Here is a 16,443-nt window from a genome sequence, read left to right on the forward strand (position 1 = left end):
ACACAATTCTAGAACACTTGATCATCATTTTATAGCCTGGTTTTCCTCGCGCATGTCACTGCAGAGAGTGGCATGCCCTCACAGAAATGTCATGATCAAGTTTAGAGAGGGCAGTGGGTTTGACACCGACAGCCGACCCCTATTCGTCTTTGTGAGCCCTCGGCTGCACGTTATCAGATTTGCTGAGCAATTTAGCACAACTCAGGAGGAAACACACAGGACTGCGGTGGATAGAGAATAACGGTCAGTGGGGGCATCATTGCTCCTCTCAAACCGCACTGAGAAGAGCGACAGCATCAAAAGAGGGTAACATTACTCCCAACCAACAAATGGATTTTCCACTGGAGACTTTCATGCCTCCAATCCTCCCAGTCAAGTAAAAGCAGAGTTTAAAAAGGACAAAATGGCAGACTAATCAAATAAGGGAGATACAGAGCACATCTTATTTAATCTAAAGACGGGTTACCGTGCCAGAACAGAATTATGCAGCAGTGACTTCCCAACCGATTACATATCAGCTCCTTCGGCCACAAACAGAACAGACAGAAAAGCCACATATTTGATACTAGATGCAAGTAATAGGTATTGTGGAAAAGGTACCCTGCTGCCCTCTCTTAACTAAGCAGATTGCTTCCAATGTGATTCAAATCATGGCATCGTATGTCTGACGCAGAGGGTGCTGGGGGGGGGGGGGGGTAAATGGTGAGAAGGGTCTGAGGCTGATGTGTGACCCTGCTGACTCCTAACCGTACGCTTGGTTGATCAGAGGAGGACAATGCCAATGGGGCAAGGCAGGGCTCTCGGTCGCTCTAACCTCTAACGAACATGTGGGGTGACAACCAGCCTTGGACGATAACCCTCAAGAACCCAAAACTGCATGCTTTCATCCATTCTCCCCTTTTTGTTTTCCTTCCATTAGTGTGTGTGCTGTCCATCTTTGCCCTCTTGTTTTTTTGCAGGCTTGACCTCGCAAATCCTGGTCAGGCTGGCGCTACTCTTGAATGGCTAAACATTCCCAAATTATTTGTTGAAGGATGTTCCGCAATTACCCGTGTTGGCCTCGCCCAGCGTTAATAATGAGATGTGTCTGTTCCCTTGTAGGCATGTGCGTCTCGCTGCAATTAGCGGCGCTGAGAAGGGGCCGTTCGAAGGGAGAGATAAATTAGCGGCGGAGCGGGCTGGTGTCTGTCACTTTTGATTTGCCCGAGGGGGACAAAGAGCCCCGACCTGTGCTCCACTTTTCACACATCCCTGACTGGGTAATGAGGGAACAAAGAAGGCCTCCTCGAGGCTGGGGGACAAGAGAGCCAACCAAGGTGTGTGCGCGCATTACGTGAGGGTTCGAGTGGGATAGATAGAATGGAAAAAGGGGAGAAGGAACAACTGTTAAGGGATGATGGTCAGGATGACAACTGTAGCACGCAGTTCGTATCTCTTCGAGTGACTAAGAGTTTTACAATTCTTTCAATAACCGGTGTGCAGACCAATACTGAGACAAATCAAGGTCAGAACTTGAAAGGGATTGCCTAATAAAATGTATAAGCAAACGCATTGTATTAGCCCAAATGACAAAACACTGCAATGCAGTTATAATACAAACAAACAATCTCAGTCCTGGGAGAGGAGCTGCTACCCCTATCAGGTGGAGGCAAGATGAGGCATGCAGAGGAAAAGCCTGTTGTAAGCCCCCAAGCCAGGAAGCTGTCCCTATCACCCCTGACACGTACACTTCCCTTCCCAAATAAGAGATGAACAGGGCGCACACACACACACACACACACAACAGCTGGGGCTGCTGATTGACATGGAGACGCACTATCAGTTACCCGTTCAAAAACAACAGCTAGAAACTAGTGTAGCTGGCAGCTTTTCTCTAAGATTAACACAAGCCAACAAACAGAAGAAAACTGACTAGTAAATCAACAAGGGCATAGACTACAGTTAAATAAGATACTTTTATATGTATATGGCATGTTATAGAATGGTCCAGACACCTTTTTTGTGAGTTCACATGTTTGAGAAACTTACCCAAAACAGCAAATCAATCCCTCGTCCTCATTGTGTAGTGTACAGGGGCACCGAAAAACCTGAACAAAGGCTCCAAAAACACCCAAATGCGTCATTTCAGAAACAGCAAAGCTCTCAGTATAGTGACGCAGGTCTTTAGATGTTGCACACATGAAATTGTCATTCCGAACTTCAGCTGCAATGTTATATTCCCTATTGCGCGACTTGAGACGTTTCCCCTATCCAGCTGTTCCATTATCCTTGTAGCCTGCTGCTACATGTAACTGCCAAAATAAAGGAAACACCAACATAAAGGATCTTAATAGGGCGTTGGGCCACCACGAGCCGCCAGAACAGCTTCAATGCGCCTTGGCGTAGATTCTACAAGTGTCTGGAACTTCCTGTGGAAGCACCCCATGCTTTCAATATACTTTGTATCCCTTGTTTACTCAAGTATTTCCTTTAAATTTGGCAGTTAAACATAAAATGGACAGAGAGTTATCATTCGAGTCGCAACAAAATGGAATATAACATTGCAGATAAAGTTCGGAATGACTATTTCATGTGTACAACATCTAAAAACTTGCGTCACCGTATTTGGGTGTTTTTGGAGCCTTTGTTCGTGTTTTCAGGGCCCCCATACTACACAACGAGAACGAAAAAGTGATTTGCTGTTTGGGGTCATTTTCAAAAAACATTTGAAATCACAAAAAAGGTGCCTGGACCCTTCTATAACATGCCATTTCCATCAAAAATAGAGATTTGGTTGTAAAAAAAGGAAATATTGTCTTTAAGACAGGCAACAAGTAAACATTTTTTTTTTAAAGCACCTACAATCAAAGGAGAATGACTAACATTGGAGGTACTAAAAGAGTGGGCTTGGGAGGCTGAAGAGTTTGTTGTCCTGTAGTCTCGGCGATGGTGTCAGGTAACTTTCCCTGCAGAGTACAGACATCCTAGGCTAGCACCACCTGTACTCTTATACATGGCTCAGGACTCAGCAAGGTCTTGTTGTGACTTGTCAGAGGCAGCTAGCTCAGTACAAACAAATCCCCCTTTGTCTGGGTGAGAGCCGTCAAGTCTGGGTTGTGGTGAAGCATAATTAACATAGCATATGTTTACCCGGTATTACTTATTTTACCCTCACACCTCGATTTTGGCCATCCAGGTAAAGCACCTTCCCCTAAGGAAACACTACTACCAAGAACTACTGACACGTGCAGACCTATGGGTAGTTGGAAGATTGCGTCACCACCGTCTTCGACCTTTTTGGGAGAGCTAGCCCTGTGCTCACTCCATTCCCACAGATGATGAAAGGGGGCATTGTCATGTGATGGTGGAGCCACCTGTATAGAATAATAACCCGTACACCGAACCACTGATGGTCAACTCCTTGGGAAAGGAATTCTGGGTCGCACCACTCAATGAATGCCAGGAAATCCAATGGGCTGGAAATCCAAGGAGCGGCTCCAGGCTGGACAACATTTAGAAAACGCTCCTAATAGGTCTTTAAATCCCTTCTGGAGACTGACGTGAACTGATAAGAATCACTCCATTAGGTCAGACAACAATGGCCCTATTCCAACTATGAGAGATGAAGCCAAGTCTGAGGAGCAGAGTGGCAAAAGAGATTTTTTACTTTTCAATTCACACTACATCCTTGCCTTACCATTCATTGTGGCTGGTAACGCAACATTCTTGGTCAGCAGCTGAAATTGACCATAAATATCATGTTAGCCACAAAGCACCTTTTCCTCTAAAACACATTACAATATTGAATAATGAAACAAACCACAAGCATTTGCAGACAATCAAATGTTCTATTTTCTTGTCCATACACATTAAATTAACTCATCAAGGACAACCATCACCCGAGCCACTGCCTGTTCACCCTGCTATCATCCAGAAGGCGATATCAGTACAGGTGCATCAAAGCTGGGACCGAGAGACCGAAAAACAGCTTCTATCTCAAGGCCATCAGACTGTTAAATAGCCATCACTAGCACAGAGGGGCTGCTGCCTACATAGACTTGAAATCATTGGCCACTTTAACCTGTCAAGGTATAGGGGGCAGTATTTTCGATTTCGGATGAAAAGCGTGCCCAGAGTAAACGGCCTAATACTCGGGCCCAGAGTCAAATATTTGCATATTATTAGTAGATTTGGATAGAAAGTACTGACGTTTCTAAAACTGTTTGAATGGTGTCTGAGTATAACAGAACTCATATGGCAGACAAAAACCTGAGAAAAATACAACCAGGAAATGAAAATCTGGTGCCTGTAGTTTTTTCAAGTCAATGCCAATCGAACACACAGTGAGTTAGGGTTCATTTTGCACTTCCTAAGGCTTCCACTAGATGTCAACAGTCTTTAGAAAGTTGTTTGAGGCATCTATGATGAACAGAGACCAAACAAGAAGGCTGGGAAGTTGGTGACCCAGGGAAGGAGATCAGTTCATTGGCACGCATTCACATGAGGAGGTAGCTCTGTTCCAAAACGTTTTTTTTTCAAGACAATGGAATCGTCCGGTTGGAATATTACTGAATTTTCACGATCTAAAGGCCCTAAAGATTGATGCTTTACAACGTTTGACATGTTTGAACGAACGTGAAAATAACTTTTTTTGACTTCTCGTCGTGACATTTTCCTTGCGCATCCTACATTTTGAGTAGCTTACTGAACGCGCAAACAACATGGAGTTATTTGGACATAAATTATGAACTTTATCGAACAAAACATTTATTGTGGGCCTGGGATTCCTGGAAGTGCCTTCTGATGAAGATTATTAAAGGTAAGTGAATATTTCTAATGCTATTTATGCATTTAGATACCCGCCATTTTGGAGTTATCTGTAATTGCCGGATGTATTTTTCTGAGCGCAGTACTCAGATTATTGCAAAGTGTGCTTTCCCAGTAAAGTTATTTTGAAATCTGTCAATGCGGTTGCATAAAGGAGATGTTACTCTATAATTCTTTGAATAACAGTTTAATATTTTATCAACGTTTATAATGAGTATTTTTGTAAATTGTTGTGCTGATTCACTGGCAGTTTTGGGGGAAATACATTTTCTGAACGTCACGCGCCAATGCAAAATGCTGTTTTTGGATATAAATATGAACTTGATAGAACAAAAAATGCATGCATTGTCTAACAATGTCCTAGGAGTGTCATCTGATGAAGATTGTCAATGGTTAGTGCATAATTTTTGCGGGTTTTCTGCTTTTGGTGACGCTTGTCCTTGCATTGAAAATGGCTGTGTGTAATTTTTTGTCTATGTTATCTAAATTTATGCTTTCGCCGTAAAGCCTTTTTGAAATCGGACAATGTGGTTGGATTAAGGAGATGTTTATCTATAAAATGGTGTAAAATAGTTGTATGTTTCAGAAAATTGAATTATGACATTTTGTTGTTTTCGAAATTGGCGCTCTGATTTTCACTGGCTGCACGGTGGGTGGGACGCTAGCGTCCCACTAGCCTCAAAGTTCATAATGTTCACATATCTTGCATTACTTATCTCATATGTACAGTTGTAGTGGGAAGTTTACATACACTTAGGTTGGAGTCATTAAAACTTGTTTTTCAACCAACACAAATTTCTTGTTAACAAATTATACTTTTGGCAAGTCGGTTAGGACATCTACTTTGTGCATGACAAGTAATTTTCCCAACAATAGTTTACAGACAGATTATTTCACTTATAATTCACTGTATCACAATTCCAGTGGGTGAGAAGTGTACATACACTAAGTTGACTGTGCCTTTAAACAGCTTGGAAAATTCCAGAAAATGTCATGGCTTTAGAAGCTTCTGATAGGCTAATTGACATCATTTGAATCAATTGGAGGTGGACCTGTGGATGCATTTTAACCTGTTAGGGCTAGGGGGCAGTATTTACACGGCCAGATAAAAAACGTACCCGATTTAATCTGGTTACTACTCCTGCCCAGTAACTAGAATATGCATATAATTATTGGCTTTGGATAGAAAACACCCTAAAGTTTCTAAAACTGTTTGAATGGTGTCTGTGAGTATAACAGAACTCATATGGCAGGCAAAAACCTGAGAAGATTTCATGCAGGAAGTGGCCTGCCTGACAAGGCGTTGTTGTTCTTGCCTCTGTTTATTGAAGACTCAGGATCTTAGCTGTAATGTGACACTCCCTACGGCTCCCATAGGCTCTCAGAGCCCGGGAAAAAGCTGAACGATATCGAGGCAGCCTCTGGCTGAAACACATTATCGCCTTTGACAAGTGGCCGATCAGAGGACAAAGGGCTTAGGCGCGTGCCCGAGTCGACACCATGCTTTATTTTCTTTCGTCTGTTTACCTAATTGCAGATTCCCGGTTGGAATATTATCGCTTTTTTACGAGAAAAATTGCATAAAAATTGATTTTAAACAGCGGTTAACATGCTTCGATACACGGTAATGAAATATTTAGAAATCTTTTGTCACGAAATGCGCCATGCGCGAGACCCTTATTTACCATTCGGATAGTGTCTTGAACGCACGAACAAAACGCCGCTGTTGGTACATAACTATGGATTATTTGGGACCAAACCAACATTTGTTATTGAAGTAGAAGTCCTGGGAGTGCATTCTGACGAAGAACACCAAAGGTAATCAAACTTTTCTAATAGTAAATCGGAGTTTGGTGAAGGCTAAACTTGCTGGGTGTCTAAATAGCTAGCCCTGTGATGCCGGGCTATCTACTTAGAATATTGCAAAATGTGCTTTCACCGAAAAGCTATTTTAAAATCGGACATATTGAGTGCATAGAGGAGTTCTGTATCTATAATTCTTAAAATAATTGTTATGCTTTTTGTGAACGTTTATCGTGAGTAATTTAGTAAATTGTTAGTAAATTCGCCGGAAGTTTGCGGGGGGTATGCTAGTTCTGAAAGTCACATGCTAATGTAAAAAGCTGGTTTTTGATATAAATATGAACTTGATTGAACAAAACATGCATGTATTGTATAACATAATGTCCTAGGGTTGTCATCTGATGAAGATCATCAAAGGTTAGTGCTGATCATCAAAGGTTAGTGCTGCATTTAGGTTAGTGCTGCATTCAGCTGTCTTCTGGGTTTATGTGACATTATATGCTAGCTTGAAAAATGGGTGTCTGATTATTTCTGGCTGGGTACTCTGCTGACATAATCTAATGTTTTGCTTTCGTTGTAAAGCCTTTTTGAAATCGGACAGTGTGGTTAGATTAACGAGAGTCTTGTCTTTAAAATGCTGTAAAATAGTCATATGTTTGAGAAATTGAAGTAATAGCATTTCTAAGGTATTTGAATAACGCGCCACAGGATTCAACTGGCTGTTGAGTAAGGTGGGACGATTTCGTCCCGCCGGCCCTAGAGAGATTAAGGACAACAAAGTCGAGGTATTGGAGTGACCATCACAAAGCCCTGACCTCAATCCATTAAAAAAGTGGTGGGCAGAACTGGAAAGGCCTGTGCAAGCAAGGAAGCCTACAAACCAGTTACACCAGCTTTGACAGGAGGAATAGGCCAAAATTCACCCAACTTATTGTGGGAAGCGTGTGGAAGGCTACCCGAAACATTTGACCAAAGTTAACCAATTTAAAGGCAATGCTACCAAATACTAATTGAGTATATGTAAACTTCTGACCCACTGGGGATGAAAGAAATAAAGCTGAAATAAATAATTCTCTCTGCTATTATTCTGACATTTCACATTCTTAAAATAAAGTGGTGATTTTAACTGACCCAAGACAGGGATTTTTTACTAGGATTAAATGTCAGGAATTGTGGAAACTGAGTTTAAATGTATTTGGCTAAGGTGTATGTAAACTTCCGACTTCAACTCTATATACTGTATTCAATTCTATCTATTGCATCTTAGCCTATGCTGCTCTGAATTGCTCATCCATATATTTATATATTCTTATTCCTTTCCTTTGATTTGTGTGTATTAGGTATTTATGAAATTGTTAGATATTACTTGTTAGATATTGCTGCACTTTCAGAACTAGAGAAACAAGCATTTCACTAGAACATCTGCTAAACACGTGTATATGAGCAATAAAATTTGATAATACACAGCCAACTCCTGCTAGCTAAATAACATTAACAACATGCTTCATGATCAAGTAATGTACCATACAGTGGCATTCATAATATAGGCTACACAGCAAGGTAACGTTAGCAAGAGAGCTAGATAGCGCAACAAAATCATTTGTCACATTAGGTTATACCATTGCTAGATAGGCGCCATTAGGCTTACCGTAAAATTTCAAATAAACACCTCAGATATTAATTGCTTAAATCACAAAACACAACAGGCGCTTAAATAAGCTAATATTGTCTCTAATATTAGAGACAGGCTTCTATTTGAGCCAGGCGTCCATTTCCTCCATTGTTTAATTCCAGCATTTTAGTAAAATTTGTAATTTCCTGCACTGTGTAATCATTTATAAACCAGGTCACATTTATTGTCTTGGTATGCCTCTATTTCCTTGACAATAATTATTCTCCTCTGACTGTGCATTTTCATCAGTTCTTACTTTGACGATTTCCAGGGGTCTCGAAGTTGACTGTTTTTGTGTTTGCCCGTTACCTAGCAGTTTTCAGCTGTTAGCAGCCAATGGCTAGCAGTTTCTTTCTGGCAATAAAAACAGATGATTGCCATTACTGAATTTTTTATTTAACAAATCAAACATGAAACCTCAAAACAAAATCATGGTAACCTCTAACAATTAATTTAGACCCACCGTTTATTTGAAATAGGTGTTTATTTGCTGAAATGTGTGCCATTGCATGGCTATTAAGAGAGGCTGGCGGCTATTTGAGATGAATTATTTAAGTTTTACGCTACACTAGCTACAGTATTAAAGTTACCTTAGAATAAACCAGGCTTAACTTTATCAATATCATGGAAGTCATGAGGTAAAAGCAAATTGTGACTTAAAACGTTGATAATTCCCTGGGGAATTGCTTCTTGCCTGGATCTCGGTGGCAGCTCAGTGCAGTCAAGCAAACAAAAAGTAACTGTTGAGATTTAAAGCTACGATGACAATTTCAGAACGTTAACTGGCTGTTACTACAATTTCAGGTAAAAACTCAATAAAACAGGTTAAAAAAAGGAAAATGTCTACATTTCAGCTGTTTCAAAAACATTGCTATGCTATTACAATTTTTACTGTAAGAGTGTTGGCTCAACAAGACATTTCTGTTTACACTGCCTTGTTTAGATGGGAGCAACTGTCAAGTGAGTGTTCTGCGCTCCGGATGGCTTGCGGTCGAGACGTGACAAGTACGCTAGTTTACATTCCATTATGTAGCCGAGGGTATTTTTGCGAAAAGTCTAGTACGTGTGGAAATCCTCTGATGGAAATGATAAAGAAATTGCCGTCGTTCCAGAACACTGCACGGTGCTTATTCTCAGGACAAGAACTAGCACATCTAGAAACTAACCTGAGGTGAATTTGAAGTGATAGTGCACTCCCAAAGTATGAAACTCACTGACACATTTTGTTTTTCCGACTGAACAATTCCCTTAAAGCTGAACATGGCCGTATGGTAGGGCCAGAGTCCGCAATGATTTTGTTATGTCCAACCCTTGCCAAATGTATACAATTCTACAAATGACAATCTCAGGATTCTCTTTCATGTCAGCCTATCAATGAATCCACTTGAACTGAGACCTGGTATAGAAACAACAGATGCGGCACCCCCACTTCCTCATATAGTAATAGCTCTGTAAAATGAGCCTGGAGCTGCATGCCTCCTCTGTGCTTGGGGGGGGGGGGGGGGGGGGGGGTTGCAGACATCAATAATCCAACTCTAATGCCTCTCCGCTTCCTCCTCTGGAAAGCTGCAGGGGAGACCAGACATCAATAACCAACCTTAATGCATCTGCACTTCCCGTTCTGGAAGAAATCGGTCTAAATGAAAACAAAGCTGCCTGATTGACTTCAATGCTTACTTTCCATCTCCTAAGCTTGAAAAATAAATGGACTAATATTGGGCGTTTTAGTAGAGGGTAATAAGGTAGACTTGAGCAATACAGGCCTGGTGAATGGACAACAGAGACAAGGGGGTGTAAATGAGAAACACTTAGGTACAACTAAACACTCTTGCTACGTCGCTCACACAGCCTTGGAAAGAGCTCTTCACTACAGCTCTGCTGCCATGTCATTTGTCTCCTCTCACCCTCTCCTCCCTCGCTCCTGCTCTTCCACTCTCTCGTGCTCTCACTACCTTGGCCCCTCCTGGGGCCCCTCCATGCAGGCAGCCCTCTCCGTGCTGCAGGCAGCCTTCTCCCAGTGTCAGTGCCCTGCCCACATGCCTTTCAAGGCCTGCTAGACTGCAGGGCAGACTTTCTGGCTCCACTGACATTGTTTGCTTGGCTGCTTTGCACCTCATCCAGGGAGTGGATTAGCATAAGAATACCCATCCACACTGAGCTGCCGCCTTTTCCTTCTTATCCATGAGTTATTCTTCATCCTCTTCCTCATTTTCCTTCTCCCCACACTCCAGCATCTCTCCCTTCGTCATTGACAAATTTCAGAAGACAGTGTGTGAGTCCCTATTGGTAGGGAGATTTACTTCTGTGAGTAGGAGAAACAAAAGTTAATTTTGCCCTGCAAATTAACACCTGCCACTGCTTAAATACACCCAAAACCCCACAGTGTTAAGATACATTTTCACCAAGTACTTTTGAACCTGTTTACACCTTAAACCTGATACAGCTAAAAAGATAGTTCAAACATCTCTACCGATGTTGCTCAGAGTGTGTGAGGTAGGGAAAGTGTTTTATCATGACAGTGTCACTAAGGAAACACTTTGCCTAACCTGTCTCATAAAGCATACATTGCTACCATAAACATTAAAATTATAACATCAATTAGGTTAGGGAGGACCACTAGAGGTACACAAACTTGGTGATGTCATAAGAATTGAGAAATAAGAGCGTGTGCGTCTAAAGTGCACTACAAGATAGAGGCCTCAACTGTGATCTGATGCGTCACACATGCCATTCCCATTTCACACAGTCAATGAGTGTGACCAGGGCAGAACATGAAAAGGAGCTACAGAGGCTTTTTAACTCTAAAGATAGGCTAGGCAAATGTTGAAACAAAAACTTAACACTAAAATTAAAAACCACGATGTCATAGTCCACATAGACAAATCCATTTGTTCAGAACTGTTGACCAAACTGAACTCAACAAGTGTTTTGCTTTAAACATTCAACTGTATTCCAACATGGGTTTGTGGCAAAAAGGTAGGCTGTGATCCATGGACACACTGAAGTGAGAAGGTATGGTGTTAAATAGAAGCCTGGACATTTTCCCCTGGATCATCGCAACTAGCTAGCTGCTATTCGAGTGACTACTCCAGCTAACGTCGGTCCCGACGCAAGCACAAATTAGCCTGGAGCTAACCCATGCTAGGCCCTTTCTCCCAGCTAGCTAAAGAGGCTCATCAGCCACTCCTGGGCTACAATACCCGGACCCCTTCTACTTCCGGTACAGGGCACGGAACCCCGCCGATCCTTCATGACTGGACTATGACATAATCTGCTCGACGGGGTACTCAACTGGCCTCTACATTGCGACGTCCCCTGAATGCCCATCTGCTAGCCGTGGCCCGCTAGCTGTCTAGAGCATATTGGACTGTTAGCTGTATAGATCCATCGGCCAATTTCTTGGGCCACTATACCTATTTTGCCAATTGGACCTGGACCCCTCTGCTACTCGGAACCCTACTAATCCATCACGACTGGTCTATCGACGTCACCGCATGCGGAGGCTAAAACAGGCTTTCCTCCATCGAGACGTCCCTCTAAGGCCCTCTGCTAGCTTGGTAGCCTCGGCCTGCTAGCCGTCTGAATTGCCGTGTCTCCAGCCAACCCAACCACTCACTGGACCTCTATTGATCTCCCGGCTACACATGCCTCTCCCTAATATCAATATGCCTATGTCCATTACTGTTCTGGTTAGTGATTACCGTCTTATTTCACTGTAGAGCCTCTAGCCCTGCTCAATATGCCTTAACCCACCATTTAGTTCCACCTCCCACATATGTGGTGACATCACCTGGTTTAAACGTCTCGAGACAATATCTCTTATCATTACTCAATGCCTAGGTTTACCTCCAATGTACTCACATCCTACCATACCTTTGTCTGTACATTATGCCTTGAATCTATTCTATCGCGCCTAGAAACGGGCTCCTTTTACTCTGTTCTGAACGTAATAGACGGCCAGTTCTGATAGCCTTTAGCCGTACTTTCAGGGAAGTTAGGAACAAATATACACAGGCAGTTACGAAAGCTAAGACCAGCTTTTTCAAGCAGAAATTTGCATCCTGCAGCACAAACTCAAAAAAGTTCTGGGACACTAAAATCCATGGAGAATAAGAGCACCTCCTCCCAGCTGCCCACTGCACTGAGGCTAGGAAACACTGTCAACACGGATAAATCTACTATAATTGAGAATTTCAATAAGCATTTTTCCACGGCCGGCCATGCTTTCCACCTGGCTACCCCTACCCCGATCAACAGCCCTCCATCCCCTACAGCAACTCGCCCAAGCCTCCCCCATTTCTCCTTCACCCAAATCCAGATGGCTGATGTTCTGAAAGAGCTGCAAAATCTGGACCCCTACAAATCAGACAATCTGGTCCCTCTTTCTAAAATGATCTGCCAAAAATTGTTGCAACCCCTATTACTAGCCTGTTCAACCTCTCTTCGTATCATCTGAGATTCCCAGAGATTGGAAAGCTGCCGCGGTCATCCCCCTCTTCAAAGGGGAGACACTCTAGACCCAAACTGCTACAGACCTATATCTATCCTACCCTGCCTTTCTAAGGTCTTCGAAACCCAAGTTAACAAACAGATTACCGACCATTTCGAATCCCACCGTACTCTCTACGCTATGCAATCTGGTTTCAGAGCTGGTCATGGATGCACCTCAGCCACACTCAAGGTCTTAAACGATATAACCGCCATCGATAAGTGACATTACTGTGCAGCCGTATTCATCGACCTGGCTAAGGTTTTCGACTTTCAATCACAACATTCTTATTGGCAGACTCAACAGCCTTGGCTTCTCAAATGATTGCCTCGCCTGGTTCACCAACTACTTCTCTGATAGAGTTCAGTGTGTCAAATCGGAGGGCCTGTTGTCCGGACCTCTGGCAGTCTCTATGGGGGTGCCACAGGGTTCGATTCTCGGGCCGACTCTCTTCTCTGTATACATCAATGATGTCGCTCTTGCTGCTGGTGATTCCTTGATCCAACTCTACGCAGACGTCACCATTCTGTATACCTCTGGTCCTTCGTTGGACACTTAACTAACATCCAGACGAGCTTCAATGCCATAACACTCCTTCCATGGCCTCCAACTGCTCTTAAATGCAAGTAAAACTAAATGCAACTGATCGCTGCCCGCAGCCGCACGCCTGTCCAGCATCACTACTCTGTACGGTTTCTGACCTAGAATATGTGGACAACTACAAATACCTAGGTGTCTGGTTAGACTGTAAACTCTCCTTCCAGACTCACATTAAACATCTCCAATCCAAAATTAAATCTAGAATCGGCTTCCTATTTCGCAACAAAGCATCCTTCACTCATGCTGCTAAACATACCCTCGTAAAACTGACGATCCTACCGAACCTCGGCGATGTCATTTGCAAAATAGCCTCCAACACTCTACTCAACAAATTGGATGTAGTCAATCACAGTGCCATCTGTTTTGTCACCAAAGCCCCATATACTACCCACCACTGCGACCTGTATGCTCTCGTTGGCTGGCCCTCGCTTCATACTCGTCGCCAAACCCACTGGCTGCAGGTCATCTACAAGTCTCTGCTAGGTAAAGCCCCGCCTTATCGCAGCACCCACCCGTAGCACGTGCTCCAGCAGGTATATCTCACTGGTCACCCCCAAAGCCAATTCTTTCTTTGGCCGCCTCTCCTTCCAGTTCTCTGCCGCCAATGACTGGAACGAACTGCCAACAAACCCCCCCCCCAAAAAAAACACTAAAGCTGGAGACTCTTATCTCCCTCACAAGCTTTAACTTCTTCGGGCTAGGGGGCTGTATTCGGAAGTTTGGATGAATGAGGTGCCCAAAGTAAACTGCCTGTTACTCAGGCCCAGAAGCTAGGATATGCATATAATTGGTAGTATTGGATAGAAAAACACTAAAGTTTCCAAAACCGTTAAAATAATGTCTCTGAGTATAACAGAACTGATATGGCAGGTGAAAACCCGAGGACAATCCATCCAGATTTTATTTTTCTTCAGCTCACCCTTGATTACTATGGCTGAATGGGAATATAAAATAAATACCTCCCAGATTGCAGTTTCTAGGGCTTCCACTAGATGTCAACAGTCTTTAGAAAGAGTTTCAGGCTTGTTTTTTGAAAAATGTGCTAGAATTTGTAGTTTTAGTAAGTGGCTTCCATTTTGGCTGTAGTGTTTGTTGCGCGTTCCGGTGAGTGAGCGTACTTGATTATTTTTCTCCGGTAATGGTCTCAAATTGTATTGTTTATTTACATATTAGGGTACCTGAGGATTGATTAGGAACATTGTTAGATATGTTTGGAAGAAGTTTATTGGTAACTTACGGGATTAATTTGTATGTATTTTGAACGAGGGAAACCGGTGGATTACCGAGTTTAGCGCGTGCCTGTGCCATTAACCTCTCTGGTACATGTGGGACGAACTCGTCCCACCTACGTAACAGCCACTGAAATCCAGTGGCGCGATTTTTGAATCGTTAGAAATGCTATAACTTCAATTTCTCAAACATATGACTATTTCACAGCTATTTAAAGACAAGAATCTCGTTAATCTAACCCCACTGTCCGATTTCAAAAAGGCTTTACAACAAAAGCAAAACATTAGATTATGTTAGCAGAGTACCCAGCCAGAAAAAATCAGACACCCATTTTTCAAGCTAGCATATCATGTCACATAAACCCAAACCACAGCTAAATGCAGCACTAACCTTTTATAATCTTCATCAGATGACACACCTAGGACATTGTCTTATACAATACATGCATGTCTGTTCAATCAAGTTCATATTTATATCAAAAACCAGCTTTTTACATTAGCATGTGACGTTCAGAAAAAGCATAACCACCGCAAACTTCCGGTGAATTTACTAACAGTTTGCTAAATTACTCACGATAAACGTTCACAAAAAGCATAACAATTATTTTAAGAATTATAGATACATTACCCCTCTATGCACTCGATATGTCCGATTTTAAAATAGCTTTTCGGATGAAGCACATTTTGCAATAATCTAAGTACATAGCCCGGCATTACAGGGCTAGCTATTTAGATACCCACCCAGGTCAGCATCCACCAAAATCACATTTCCTATAAGAAAGATGTTCTTACCTTGCTTGTTCTTCATCAGAATACACTGCCAGGACTTCTACTTCAATAACAAATGTTGGTTTGGTCCCAAATAATCCATCGTTATATCCAAACAGCGACGTTTTGTTCGTGAGTTCTAGAATGCTTTTTCGCGGTGTCGCGCATGGCGCATTGGCGTGTCAAAAATGTCTAAATATTCCATTACCGTACTTCGAAGCATGTCAACCGCTGTTTAAAACCAATTTTTATGCCATTTATGTCGTAGAGAAGTGATAATATTCCGACCGGGAGTATGCATTGAGCCTAAACAGCCGAATAAAATTTCTCCTCAGAAGCGACTCATGCACGCGCATCATTGAAAGGTCCTCCGAGCATCCACTTACAAAAGGCGATAATATGTTTCAACCTGAGGTTCCCTCGTAAACCTTCAGTTATTTCGCGGGCTCTGAGAGCCTATTGGAGCCCTGGGAATTGTCACGTTACAGCTAAGATCCTTACTTTTCAATAAAAAGAGGTAAGACGCACGACTCCTTGTCAGACAGGGTACTTCCTGCTTGAAACCTTGTCAGGTTTTTGCCTGCCATAGGAGTTCTGTTATACTCACAGACACCATTCAAACAGTTTTAGAAAATTCAGAGTGTTTTCTATCCAAACCTGAACAATAATATGCATATTCTAGCTTCTGAGTTGGTGTAGGAGGCAGTTAAAAATGGGAACATATTTTTTCCAAAATTCTCAATACTGCCCCCTATACCAAACAGGTTAAACCCCTACAACTCATCCAGAACGCCGCAGCCGGTCTGGTGTTCAACCTTCCCAAGTTCTCTCACGTCACCCCACTCCTCCGCTCTCTCCACTGGCTTCCAGTTGAAGCTCGCATCCGCTACAAGACCATGGTGCTTGCCTACGGAGCTGTGAGGGGAACGGCACCTCCGTACCTTCAGGCTCTGATCAGTCCCTACACCCAAACGAGGGCACTGCGCTCATCCACCTCTGGCCTGCTGGCCCCCCTACCTCTGCGGATGCACAGTTCCCGCTCAGCCCAGTCAAAACTGTTCGCTGCTCTGGCACCC

The 16,443-nt window shown here is 42.8% G+C and overlaps 1 protein-coding gene across 4 annotated transcripts in view; it reads right to left on the reverse strand.

Moving 5' to 3' along the window:
* LOC115153130 (bone morphogenetic protein receptor type-1A) overlaps positions 1-16,443 on the reverse strand; it is a 75,972-nt gene that overhangs the window by 24,607 nt on the left and 34,922 nt on the right. Inside the window, exon 1 of one of the 4 annotated variants that reach the window (XM_029698216.1) lies at positions 3,677-3,695. The exons of the other annotated variants lie outside the window; for them this stretch is intronic. The gene's annotated coding sequence lies outside the window, so the exon portion shown is untranslated. Of the gene's footprint in view, positions 1-3,676; positions 3,696-16,443 lie in introns of those variants that run through there. 4 annotated transcript variants of the gene reach the window in all.

This window comes from Salmo trutta, chromosome 18 (assembly GCF_901001165.1).
Source record: "Salmo trutta chromosome 18, fSalTru1.1, whole genome shotgun sequence".
Classification (NCBI taxonomy): Eukaryota; Metazoa; Chordata; class Actinopteri; order Salmoniformes; family Salmonidae; genus Salmo; species Salmo trutta.